The 12,323-nt window shown below is 37.1% G+C and overlaps 1 protein-coding gene across 4 annotated transcripts in view; it reads right to left on the reverse strand.

Annotated features, from left to right (window-relative positions):
* The window catches only part of MACROD2 (mono-ADP ribosylhydrolase 2), a 2,059,933-nt gene that overhangs the window by 1,066,995 nt on the left and 980,615 nt on the right, over positions 1-12,323 (reverse strand). The gene's annotated exons all lie outside the window — the stretch shown is intronic.

The following is a 12,323-nucleotide window of genomic DNA, read 5'->3' on the forward strand; positions in this document are numbered from 1 at the left end:
CTACCATTTTTTTTATTGCTATAATGATGTTCAATTTTTTTTCCCAGGTATCCAATTTCTTCTCTATTTCCTCCAACTTCCTAAGACAAATAACCCAGTGCAAACTTCCAAAATTCTCTGGCAGCTACAGGTGAGCTTCCCCTTTTTTGGAAATCTCCCTGTATGTCATCTTACCTCACATAGGCCACTGTCACTCTTGTTGCTCTATTTTAACTCTAAAATATTTTTATCTTGACTAAAATTAAGTTCCTTGAGGGCAGAACTGTGATTTTTTTTATATATGTTCTTCCCAGGTTACGTGGCACTGTGTTCCACATAGAAGGGCCACAATCTTCGTTTGTTTCTGCCTTTCTTTTATTGTGGGTGAGAATAAGTTTTCGAATTCCTGTGTTAGTTTCTTGGCCTTTCAGAATGATGTCATTTATTTATTTAGTTAGTTAGTTATTTAAATAAGTAAAAAGAGCATATTCTTGTACGTGTATGACAAAAGCTGCAAGAGCATTGTAAATGCTGGGAAAATAAATAGAAATAGAGGCATCAAATGATCCCATTGACTCTGACTTAATTCACACTGTCTCCAAATAATCTCTCTCTGAGACCGGTCCGGTTTCTCTTCCTGCAGAATTTCCATCTTCAGGTAACCAGTTTCTAACTAGAAAGGCAGCAAGGCAGAGCCCTTCCTCAGCCGCTTCAGAAAAGGTAAAGGCACTCTCTCAGCACTCTCGCCAATCTTGAGGATGAGGATATTTGTTTTGTGTGTCAACGTGACAAAATGGAACAATGTCGTATTGACATAAACACATGGCTGTTAATTAACTGAATGATTTAGGATAAATTTATAAGCCTTATTTCTTCAACTGTATAATGCGGATAAAAATAACACAGTTAATTAGAATGTGTGGATGACTAACAAAGAAATGTATATAAAACTGCTTTGTTAACTTCAAATAGTGTAAAACATTATTGCTTAATTATTCCAGTAGCTTACATGCTAACTTGTCTCAGGGAGTGAAAGGCTAGCAGCAAGTTTCTGGCTGTTGAAGTGCTACATGACACACCATTTAATGAAGTGCCCCTGGATGGCGATGACTAGTCATGTCTTCCCTAATTGGCTGTGTCAAGGTGAATCCCTTCAAACTGGTAAAGCATCCATGCCTTCAGGATCCTCTTCATGTGCACAGAGAATAGAATGGGGATTGTAAACATGCCTCCTAAGTGAATTCTAACTCTTCTGCTCTATACCCTGGAACTGAAGTAGAATCCCAGAGAGTATGTCAATTGTGTTTTCTTCATTATTTTGAAATTGCAATTACTAACTCACTTCAAATTCCCTATACACTATATTGAAACAATAAACAAAATAATTCCATTTTTATTTCTGGGCATTAGGCCTTCAGTATCATGTAAGTAAAAATTTGATTTAGTATGTTAAGCACCAAATATATTTGTAGGTGTTATAGTGACACTAAATGACCTGTACCTTTACCTACATAGATTAAACCCCTATGCTTAGGAAAGTAAGGAAAGGGAGGAGTTGGGGAAAGGAAGGATAAATGAAGAAGGGAGGGTCTGGCAGGTTGTTCTTCCCCAAGATGGTTGCAGTAACATCTTCCAGCCCACATGCAATGTGACCTCAATCAAGAGAAGAAAGCTATTTCTCTTTTGGACCTAGGTGGGTCCTATGACTGCTTTGACCAGGAGAGGGGACAATATAACAGCTCTACTCATAGCCTTTAACTTGCCTGGACATTTCTACTTCTTGCCCCTTAGAATGTTCATTGAAGGCAAGACCAGATGCCATGTAAGTTCTCTTAGCCTGGGAATGCCATTCTTCTGCGTGGGCTGGGGAATCACATGATCTGTTTCAGTGGTACTGAGTTCCCATGTGCCTTGCATACTGTGAGCATCTCACACTAAAACAAGGGTGATCTAAGAGTGTATAACTAGTTTTTTATACCATGTGTTCATGAATAAACCACCAATCACTTTATCTGGTGCTCAACAGAAGAAACAGCTTCTGGAGTAAACTGTCTCTGCTGATCTTGAGAAATGTTGGTCTCCAATAGAGAATTGCCTAAGGAATTTTAAAGGTTAACTTCAACTTAACCTCGCTTTTGCCTAATAGGCTGACTTTAGAATCTTATAACTACACACACTATAGTGTGGCAATGATAATGACATTATTGATGATGATGATATAATGATGATGAAGGAAGAGGACAACAATTATTAGCCAAAGAATAGATTTGTTTGTAAGATGGCTCTTGCTAGCTTTTGGAGGTCTGAACATTAATGATTATTAACTGGGCCATTATTCATTCATGTTTAAAACATTTCTGCGCTTCCAATGAATAAAGTATAATTTCATTCCTGGAAAACCCATTACCCAAATTGAAAAAAACAAAAACTCAACCCAGCTAAATCTAATATAAATAAATAAACCCTTTATGTCTTTGAAAATAAAAAGTACAGATTCAACTTAAAAGAAGCTTTTACCAAGCCAAATCTTTACAATTTTTCTTTAGAAAAAATAAACCAAAGAACTAACATTCTAAGAAACTGTCTTTCACAGTCAATGATTATTAATGTCTTTATATATGTTTCTTACTTCTACAAGGAGACTCACCATCATGCTAAATTTTATAAAAATACAAAACGGGATTCCTGTCTGTTCAACAGGGCTGTAAGCTCCTGTGTTTGTGAACTGTCTTACTTTCCTTCTAAGACCCTTGTTACAGTTGTAAGTAAAGTTAGTTTCATAAAATCTCTGATGAATGTATGCTTCCTTTTCATAGTAAGTGTTTAAACTAATTTTTATTATAGAAAATTTTAGAGGAAAAATAACTAGAACACATAGTAACCAAAGAAGGCCACGAATATATTATTGCTATCAATATATTGGTGTTTATGGATGAGATTATTTTATTTATCTTTAAAGATTGTTTTTTTTTAAACTGGAGACGTGTTATAATTTTGTAACCTGATTTTCTGGTTGAATAAATAGTTCTAAGTTGATCTTTATTTACATCTACATTTCTTCTCAAATCTCTCTCTTTGGACATATTTTACTCTTTGACATCACATATCTACCAGCAAAAGTCATTCCATAGCTCACAATGAATACTTAGCTCCTTTGAAAAAAAGGTCAAGTAATACATAGTCAATGCTAAAGCTCTCTCTGAGGAAGTGAAGAAATAATAGTTTAGTACAGTGAAAATCAAAACAGAATTTGAACATCAGAGCTTGGCCTGTGGTGATGCAGTGGGTAGAGCGTAGACCTGGGATGCTGAGTTCACTGATTCCAAACCCTGGTCTTGCATGGTCAAGGCACATACTATAAGCAACCAATGGGCAGCTAGAGTAAAGCAACTATGAGTTGGTATTTCTTGCTCCATCCCCCACCTCTTATAAAATCAATTAAAAGAAAAAAATATTTCTAAAAGAAATAAAGAATTTGAACATCAGGGTTAGAAGGAGAAGATCTAGAAAGGCAAGAGGATGTAAACAGCCAGCAAGTTAGCCACATGGCAGGAATGAAAATAAATATCTAAGCCTATGGTTCTCAAGCTGTAGTCCCCAACCAGCAGCATCAGTGTCATCTGAGAATTTTCTAGAAATGCATACTTTGGGGCTCATCCAGACGTAATGAATTAGAAACTCTGGAGGGGGGGGGTTGAAACCCATCAATCTAGGAATTAACAAGCCCTTCTGGTGACTTGAGAGCATGCTAAAATTTGAGTAACACTGCCCTAAGCCAATAGTTAGGAGAACCACAGTCCAGGTTGCACATTAGAATCCTTATGAGGGCTCTTACAAGTCACTGTTGCCTGGACACCATCCTAGCCCATGTAGTTTAGAGAATCCCCAAATTTTGTAGCTGAACATCTTTATTTTTTACAAGATTCCCACATGATGCTAATAAACAACTAGGACTAAGAACTGTTGGTGTAACACATGGATCAATCCAACAAACTGTGAGACAAAGTAAGAAAGAACTTGGTTGAGAACTTTAGTATATTTGACCATAGTAGCTAAATGATTGTACACATTTACATGAAGTATCCTTTATTTTACTTCATTGGATCAACGTGTTAAAAACAGATCAGAAATGCTTTGGAAAATAAAATTCAAGTGTTATTCACAAAGAAGTATTATTATCAGCTAATATGTTCTCTGGCCTATGACATACATTTAAAGATTTCATACACAAGGAAACCTTATGATTTTTATGATGTATGGTAAATACCTTACCTGCCCAGGAATTACATATAACTTAAAACTTAGAGGTGCCAAAGGCCATCAAGCTCAATGTAACATTTCTATACCTTTTATAAGGCCAGAAAGTATCATAGTACAACAGTACAAACAATAAGACAACAGTTTGCATTTATAAAGAACTTTCATACATACTATCTTACTCATTGTAACATGCCTTTAGGGTGGGTACTATAACATTAATTGGACAATAATAATTAATATTAATAATGAGGACTCTAACTCATAAGAAACATTAAATATTGTTCAAAGTACTTTGCTTAAGAAATAAAATGGGCAGACTTCTCATATAGAATTCAAAAAACACTAGCATAGAAAAAATCAGATAAATAAAAAAACAAGAAATAGAATAGAAAATTTTTTTTTAAAAAAAGAAACAGAATAATACAACCACTAATTATATAAGAAAAAATTTGTATTGAAGTCCAATTTATAAAAAATGTCTGTTCATTGAAAGTTAACAGTAAGAGAGAAAAATGGCAGTGTGAGAAACACCCATCTCTCCCCTTGAAATTTCAACAAATTCTACAACTATTTGTTTTTCTCTCCAGAGAAAAAAACCCAGATGAACCTAAAATATACACACACCAGATAGACAATGGTATGATCGTGCAAGAAGGCAGGCCAAAACATGGAAGAAAAAATAATACCAGAAGACTGAATTTTTCTCCTTCCTCATAGACCTGAGGGAGGGAGGCACTGTTTGCACAGGTTTTGTCTCAGACCCAGAGGAGCTGGGAGGAGAGTCCTGGGGGGAAAGAGCAGAGCAAGAGGCAATGACCAAGAATGGGGAGCAGGGCTGCTTCCCAGCATCTGCTGCACACTTGATTGCAAGGCTGAGCTATTACAGGCATGGGACATACACAAAGCCAGTGGCAAGCTCCCAAGAACTGCAGGCAAATAGTTTGTGGAAATCAGCCCACAAGACACTGGGCCGTGCTTGATCTGCCTACCCGACTGGCACAGTTTAGCCTTGTGGTGCCAGACGCACTTGATCTGGGATCTACGCACAACTGGCTCTGAAGCTTGGGCACTGGCTTGCCAAAAGGAGTTTAGTGTGTGTGGATGGGAAGCCCCCGATCTGTGGTCTCTGCCACAGCTGCTCCCAAAACTCAAAAACACAGGCTTGTGGCAAACATCCTTTGCCCAGCCCAGGGCTATACTTGGAGAGCTTAGAGTGGTATTGGAGGAAAGACTGGACTCTGTCACCCCAGCCTCCCAGTTCCTCATTGCTCCTCTTGCTGTGAAAACAGCAGTGGTGGTGGACCACCCTCCACTAGGTCTCCAGGCTGCTCTCTCCTGTGAGAGGTGGGGGCACCCAGAAACTAGATCCCCTGCTCTGTTGGTATGTGGGAGAGGGGCCCTGGACGACTCCTGGTCAGCCAGTGCTGGTATCATAAAGTTGCAAAGCCCTAGAAATAAGCCCCTCCTACCAGTGTGACAACCCTGCCTTCATTACAAAGGCAACAGCTAAGCCTTAACAGATCATCCAAGAATCTCACAAAGGCAAATCTTGTAGTGTAGTGCTCCCTTTCAGAAAAAGGAATAATCATCTCTTATTGGGGTTATTAACAATATTACCTGCAAATGCCATCAAGGAAAAAAAGTTCAAATCTGAATATACCAAACAGAGATGTAGCCCAGATAGATGATGAAAAATCCCCAGGGGAAAAAAATCTCAATTACATGGAAACCTTGGAGCTTAATGACAAAGAATTCAAATTTGAAGCTCTAATAAAACACTCAATAAGATATAAGAAAACACTGAAAGGCAATTTAGTGAGCTCAAAAAACAACTTAATGAACAAAAAAGAGTACTTCACCAAGGAAATTGAAACTATAAAAAAGAACCAAACAGAGATGAAAAACTGAATACATGAACTAAAAAATGAGGTAACAAGCTTAGCCAACAGAACAAGCTAGATAGAGGAGAGAATCAGTGACATTGAAGACAGGCAACAAGAGATACTATAGAGAGAAGAAGAGAGAAACTCACAAATTAAAAAAAATGAGAAAGCCCTATAAGAATTGTCTGACTTCATCAGAAGGGCAATATAAAAATAATAGCTATATTAGAAGAGGAAGAGCAGGAAAAGGGAATGGAGAACATATTGAAACAAATAATTGATGAGAACTTCCCAAGCTTGTGGAAAGATTTAAAGCCACGAATCCAAGAAGCAAACAGAATGCCGAGTTACCTCAACCCAAACAGATCTACTCCAAGGCACATTGTAATGAAATTATCACAAATTAATGACAAAGAAAAAATCCTCAAGGCAGGTAGGAAGAAGAAGGATATAACATATAAAAAAAAGGCCCATTAGGCTATCATCAGATTTCTCAGCAGAAACTCTAGAAGCCAGAAGAGAGTGAACCCCAACATTTAAAGTACTGAAAGAAAGGAACTACCAACCAAGAATACTATATCCATCAAAGCTATCCTTCAAATATGAAGGGGAAATGAAAACATTTATAGATATACAGAAGCAGGGGGAATTTATCACCAGAAAACCCCCACTACAAGAAATACTAAAGGGGGTTATTTAACCAGATACAAAGAACAAAACAAGACAAATTACAAGTAATTTTTTTTTTAACAAAACCACAATAAAAACAAGGATAATCTGTGACAACAATAACATAAAAGGGGAGAGGATAAAGATCAGCAGTAGCAAAGAAGGATGGAGTGCAGAAGCACTCATGAGATAATGGATTCTAATAAATATGATAATTTTTCTTCTAATAACTTAATGTGCCCTGAAAGTGCCACTACTGAAACACATAGCTTAATAAAAGAAGAAACAGAAGATAGAAGTATGGAATACCACTAAACAAAAACAAATGACAGAAAAACAAAAAAGAAGAACCAAACAAGACACAAAGCTATCAGAAAGCAGTATGTAAAATGGGAATAGGAAATCCTCAAGTGTCAATAATTACACTAAATGTAAATAGATTGAACTCACCAATAAAGAGGCACAGAGTAGCAGAGTGGATCAAGATGCAGTACCCAACAATATGCTGCTTCAAAAGACACATCTAAGCTACAAGGATAAGAATCAATTCAAAGTGAAAGGTTAGAAAATGATTCTCCAAGCAAATAATATCCAAAGAAAAGCAGGAATAGCTATACTCATATCTGACAATGCTGACTACAAGAAAGGTAACCAGAGACGAGGATGAACATTTCATAATGATAAAGGGGACAGTATATCAAGAATACATGCCTGACCAGGAGGTGGCGCAGTGGATAGAGTGTCGGACTGGAATGCAAAGGACCCAGGTTCGAGACCCTGAGGTCGCTAGCTTGAGCGGGGGCTCCTCTGGCTTGAGCAAAAAGCTCACCAGCTTGGACCCAAGGTCTCTGGCTCGAGCAAAGGGTTACTTGGTCTGCTGAAGGCCCGTGGTCAAGGCACATATGAGAAATCAATCAATGAACAACTAAAGTGCCGCAACAAAAAACTGATGATTGATGCTTCTAATCTCTCTCCATTCCTGTCTGTCTGTCCCTCTCTCTGACTCTCTCTCTGTCCCTGTAAAAAAAAAAGTGTGATTTAAAAAAAAAAGGATACATAACACTCCTTAATATATATGCACCAAACCAGGAGCATCAAAATATATAAAACAAATACTAACTGATCTAAAAGTGCAAACCAAAAAAAAAAATATAATCATACTTGGAGACCTCAATTGACCATTGATGGCTTTAGATCATTCATCCAAACAGAAAATCAATAAAGAAATATTAGCCTTAAATGAAACACTAGAACAAATGGACATGATAGACATCTACAGGACATTTCATCCCAAAACGTCAAGAGTATACATTTTTCTCCAGTGTACATGGAACATTATCAAGAATAGACCATATGCTGGGTCACAAAATCAACACCAGCAAATTCAGAAAGATTGAAATTATACCAAGCATATTCTCTGACCATAAGTTTTTAAAACTAGAATTCAACTGCAAAAATGAAATAAACACACCCACAAAAATGTAAAAATTAAACAACATACTTCTAAAAAATGAGTGGGTCAAAGGAGAAATAAAAGCAGAGATCAAAAGACATATACAGACAAATGAAAATGACAACACGACATAGCAGAATCTCTGAGATGTAGCAAAAGCAGTAATAAGAGGAAAGTTCATATTATTACATGCTTATATGAAAAAGCAAGAGAGAGCCCAAGTAAGCAACCTAACATCACATCTTAAGGAACTAAAAAAAGAAGAACAAAGACAACCCAAAACCAGCAGAAGAAAGGAAATATAAAAATCAGAGCAGAAATAAATGAAATTCAGAACAGAAAAACTATAGAAAAAATTAATACAACAAAGAGCTGGTTCTTTGAAAAGATCAATAAAATTGACAAACTCCTGGCAAGATGCACTAAGGAAAAGAAAGAAAAGACTCATAAACAAAATCTAAAATGAAAGAGGAGAAATGACCACAAATATGATAGATATACAAAAGAGTATCACAGAATACTATGAAAAACTATATGACACCAAATTCAACAATCTAGAAGAAATAGATAAACTCTTAGAACAATACAACCTTCCTAGACTGAGTCACAAAGAAATAGAAGCCTAAATAGACCAATAAGCAGGTAGGAAATAGAAACAACTATCAAAAACCTCACCAAAAATAAAAGTCCAGGGCCAGATGAATATATTAGTGAATTCTACCAAACATTCAAAGAATTGGTTCCTATCCTTCTCAAAGTCTTCCAAAAAAATTGAAGAAGAAGCAATACTTCCAAACACATTTTATGAGGCCAACGTAACCCTCATACTAAAACATGGCAAGGACAACACACAGAAAAAGAAAACTACAGGCCAATATCTCTAATGAATACAGATGCAAAAATCCTAAACAAAATACTAGCAAATCGAATAAAACAACATCAAAAAAATAATTCGCCTGGCCAGGCGGTGGTGCAGTGTATAAAGTGTCAGACTGGGATGCGGAGGACCCAGGTTCAAGACCCCAAGGTCGCCAACTTGAGCGCAGGCTCATCTGGTTTGAGCTAAGCTCACCATCTTGGCCCCAAGGTCACTGGCTCAAGCAAGGGGTTATTCAGTCTGCTGAAGGCCCATGGTCAAGGCACATATGAGAAAGCAATCAATGAACAACTAAGGTGTCACAATGAAAACTGATGATTGATGCTTCTCACTCTCTCCATTCCTATCTGTCTGTCCCTATCTATCCCTCTCTCTCTGACTCTCTCTCTCTGTCCCTGTAAAACAAACAAACAAAACCTCAGCAAAAAACAAACAATCCAATAAAAAATGGGAAGAGGACATGAACAGACACTTCTCTCAAGAAAAAATACAAATGACCAACAGCTATATAAAAAAATGCTCATCACTAACTATTTGAGAATTGCAAATCAAAACTACAATGAGATACCACCTCACACCTGTTAGATGAGCTATTATCAACAAAATAGGTAATAACAAGTGCTGGAGAGGCTGTGGAGAAAAAGGAACCCTCATTCACTGTTGGTGGGAATGTAAATTAGTGCAACTGTTATGGAAGAAAGTATGGTGGTTCCTCAAAAACTAAGAATAGAATTACCATATGACCTAGTGGGTATATACCCACAAAACTTGAAAACATGGGTATGTAAAGACACATGCAGCCCCATGTTCATCGCAGCATTGTTCACGGTGGCCAAGACATGGAAACAGCCAAAATGCCCTTCAATAGAAAATTGGATAAAGAAGATGTAGTACATATATACTATGGAATACTACTCAGCCATAAGAAATGATGACATAGTATCATTTACAACAACATGGGTGGACCTTGATAACATTATACTGGGTAAAATAAATAAATCAGAAAAAGCTAAGAATTGTATAATTCCATACATAAGTGGAACACAAAATTGAGACTCATGGACATCAAGACATTGACAGGGGTGCAGTGGTTACTAGGAGGAAGGGAGGGGTAGAGACGGATGGGGATGGGGAAAGGGGCGGGGCTTAAAGAGAAACAAAATATAAGATGACAGAAGATGATTTGACTTGGGGTGATTAGTATACAACATAATCAACTGTCCAAAGGATGTGGAGATGTTTTCTCTAAATCTATGTACTCTGATTGACCAATATCACCCAGTTAAATTTAACAGTCTAAATTTAAAAAAAGAAAGAAAAAAAAAAAGAAAGTTAGCATTAAGAGAATGAAAAGACAATGACAGAGAAGTGATGCTCACAGTCTACATCTAATATTGGATTTATGTCCAAAGTATAAAAGAATGACCACAAAGCAGAGGGAAGAAAATAACCTGATTTTTTGTTGTTGTTGTTGAGCAAAAGGGTTCAGATACAAAGAACAAACATATCATATGAGTTCATTTATATGAAGTTCCAAAACAGTGAGTCCAGAATAACTGCTGCCTTGTGTGAGAGGATGAAGTGAGGAGGGAAAAGACGAAGCATTCGGAAATGCTGGACATATTCTACATCTTTACCAGAAGTGGTCCCACAGTAACATGCCCATTAAGATTAGTGCACTGTACTACATGGTACAACTCATTTAAAATTAAAATGAAGAACAAATAACTTCATTGCTAATGGATTTAAAAACCAGTTATCCAAAAGAGAGAGAGCTCTGTAAGGTTTTCTCTTAACATCATTTACCTCATGAATAATAACTCGTTAGTTTTCTCAAGTTCTTAATAATTATGAATTAAAAAAATAAAGGAACATATCTGCCATCTCCCTTGACTATTTATATAAACATACTTCATCTGAAAAGAGGTCAAATTCTTTGACCTCTCCATAATTTCCTCTCTGGATTGTGGATGTTAAAATGTGTCTAAATAGAATAGCAGTAGCCACACTTCTGGTTATTTTATAATGATGAAGCAAAAGGAAACTGGAATTCTCAGTGGGCACAGTTTTAAACTGGAGAAAATGTATTACCTCTGTAATCAAGTTCTTAGTGTACAGGTAGTTCTCCACTTAAAATGGTTCAATTTATGGTTTTTTGACTTTCCGACTGTGTGAAAGACATGCACATTCAGTAAAAATTATACTTCAAACTTCAGATTTTGATCTTTTCCCAGACTGGGGATTATGAGTCACAATACTCTCTTGATATTCTTTCCTGGTGCTGGGCAGCCCGTGTGGAGCCACGGCGTCCCGTCAGGGAGATGATCACGGTGGTAATCAACTGAACACAATGTACTGTGTTGACAGCATTTTTTGGATATTGTGTTTTCTGTATTCACATCCCATCATATCTACAAAATGCCCATCTGTGTCTTCTGCTTCTGATGAGAAGCGGAGGGAGGCCATTACTCTTGAGATGAAACTTAAGATAACTGCCTAGCTGTAAGCTAATGTAAGTGTTCTGATCATGTTTAAGGTTGGCTAGACTAAGCTATGATGTCTGGTAGATTAGGTGCATTAAACATATTTTCAATTTATAATATTTTCAAATTACACTGGGGTTTTTCAGGACATAACCCCATTGTAAGTGGAGAAGCGTGTGTGTGTGTGTGTGTGTGTGTTGAATATATAACTTTAAAAATTGATGTTGCTGCTCTCAGACTGGTCAAGGCAGAAGAGGGTAGAACATCATTCTCTGAAATTGACACCAGCTGCTTCATAACAATCACCACGTGCATTCTCATCCTGCTGGCCAATCAAAAGCAGTTTCCTCCTTAAAAGCAAACATGTGCTTCCCATTTATAGTCATTCCTACATGAAAACAGGTTTATCAGAAACAACTTAAGCTTTGCCAACACTGAACATGTGCTTCCAGAAAAATGATCTTTCTGCCTCAACTGTATGATGATTTCTAACTCCTTATCCCCCCCCCCATACTTTTTAAAAAATAAAGGTTTTCAGAATATCTTTCCATCGATGTGCTGCACAAAGGTGGTTTTCCTTTGTGTTCCTATTCTCTGCATCCCTCCTGGAATGTGTGCTCACCTCTTCAGAAGGCAGGAGACCCTCAACTCAAGAGAAAAGTGACTCCAGACCTGCTGCTGCCTTCCCATTCTGAACTGAGTGCTATACTGGTTGTGGA

Source organism: Saccopteryx leptura, chromosome 5 (assembly GCF_036850995.1).
Source record: "Saccopteryx leptura isolate mSacLep1 chromosome 5, mSacLep1_pri_phased_curated, whole genome shotgun sequence".
Classification (NCBI taxonomy): Eukaryota; Metazoa; Chordata; class Mammalia; order Chiroptera; family Emballonuridae; genus Saccopteryx; species Saccopteryx leptura.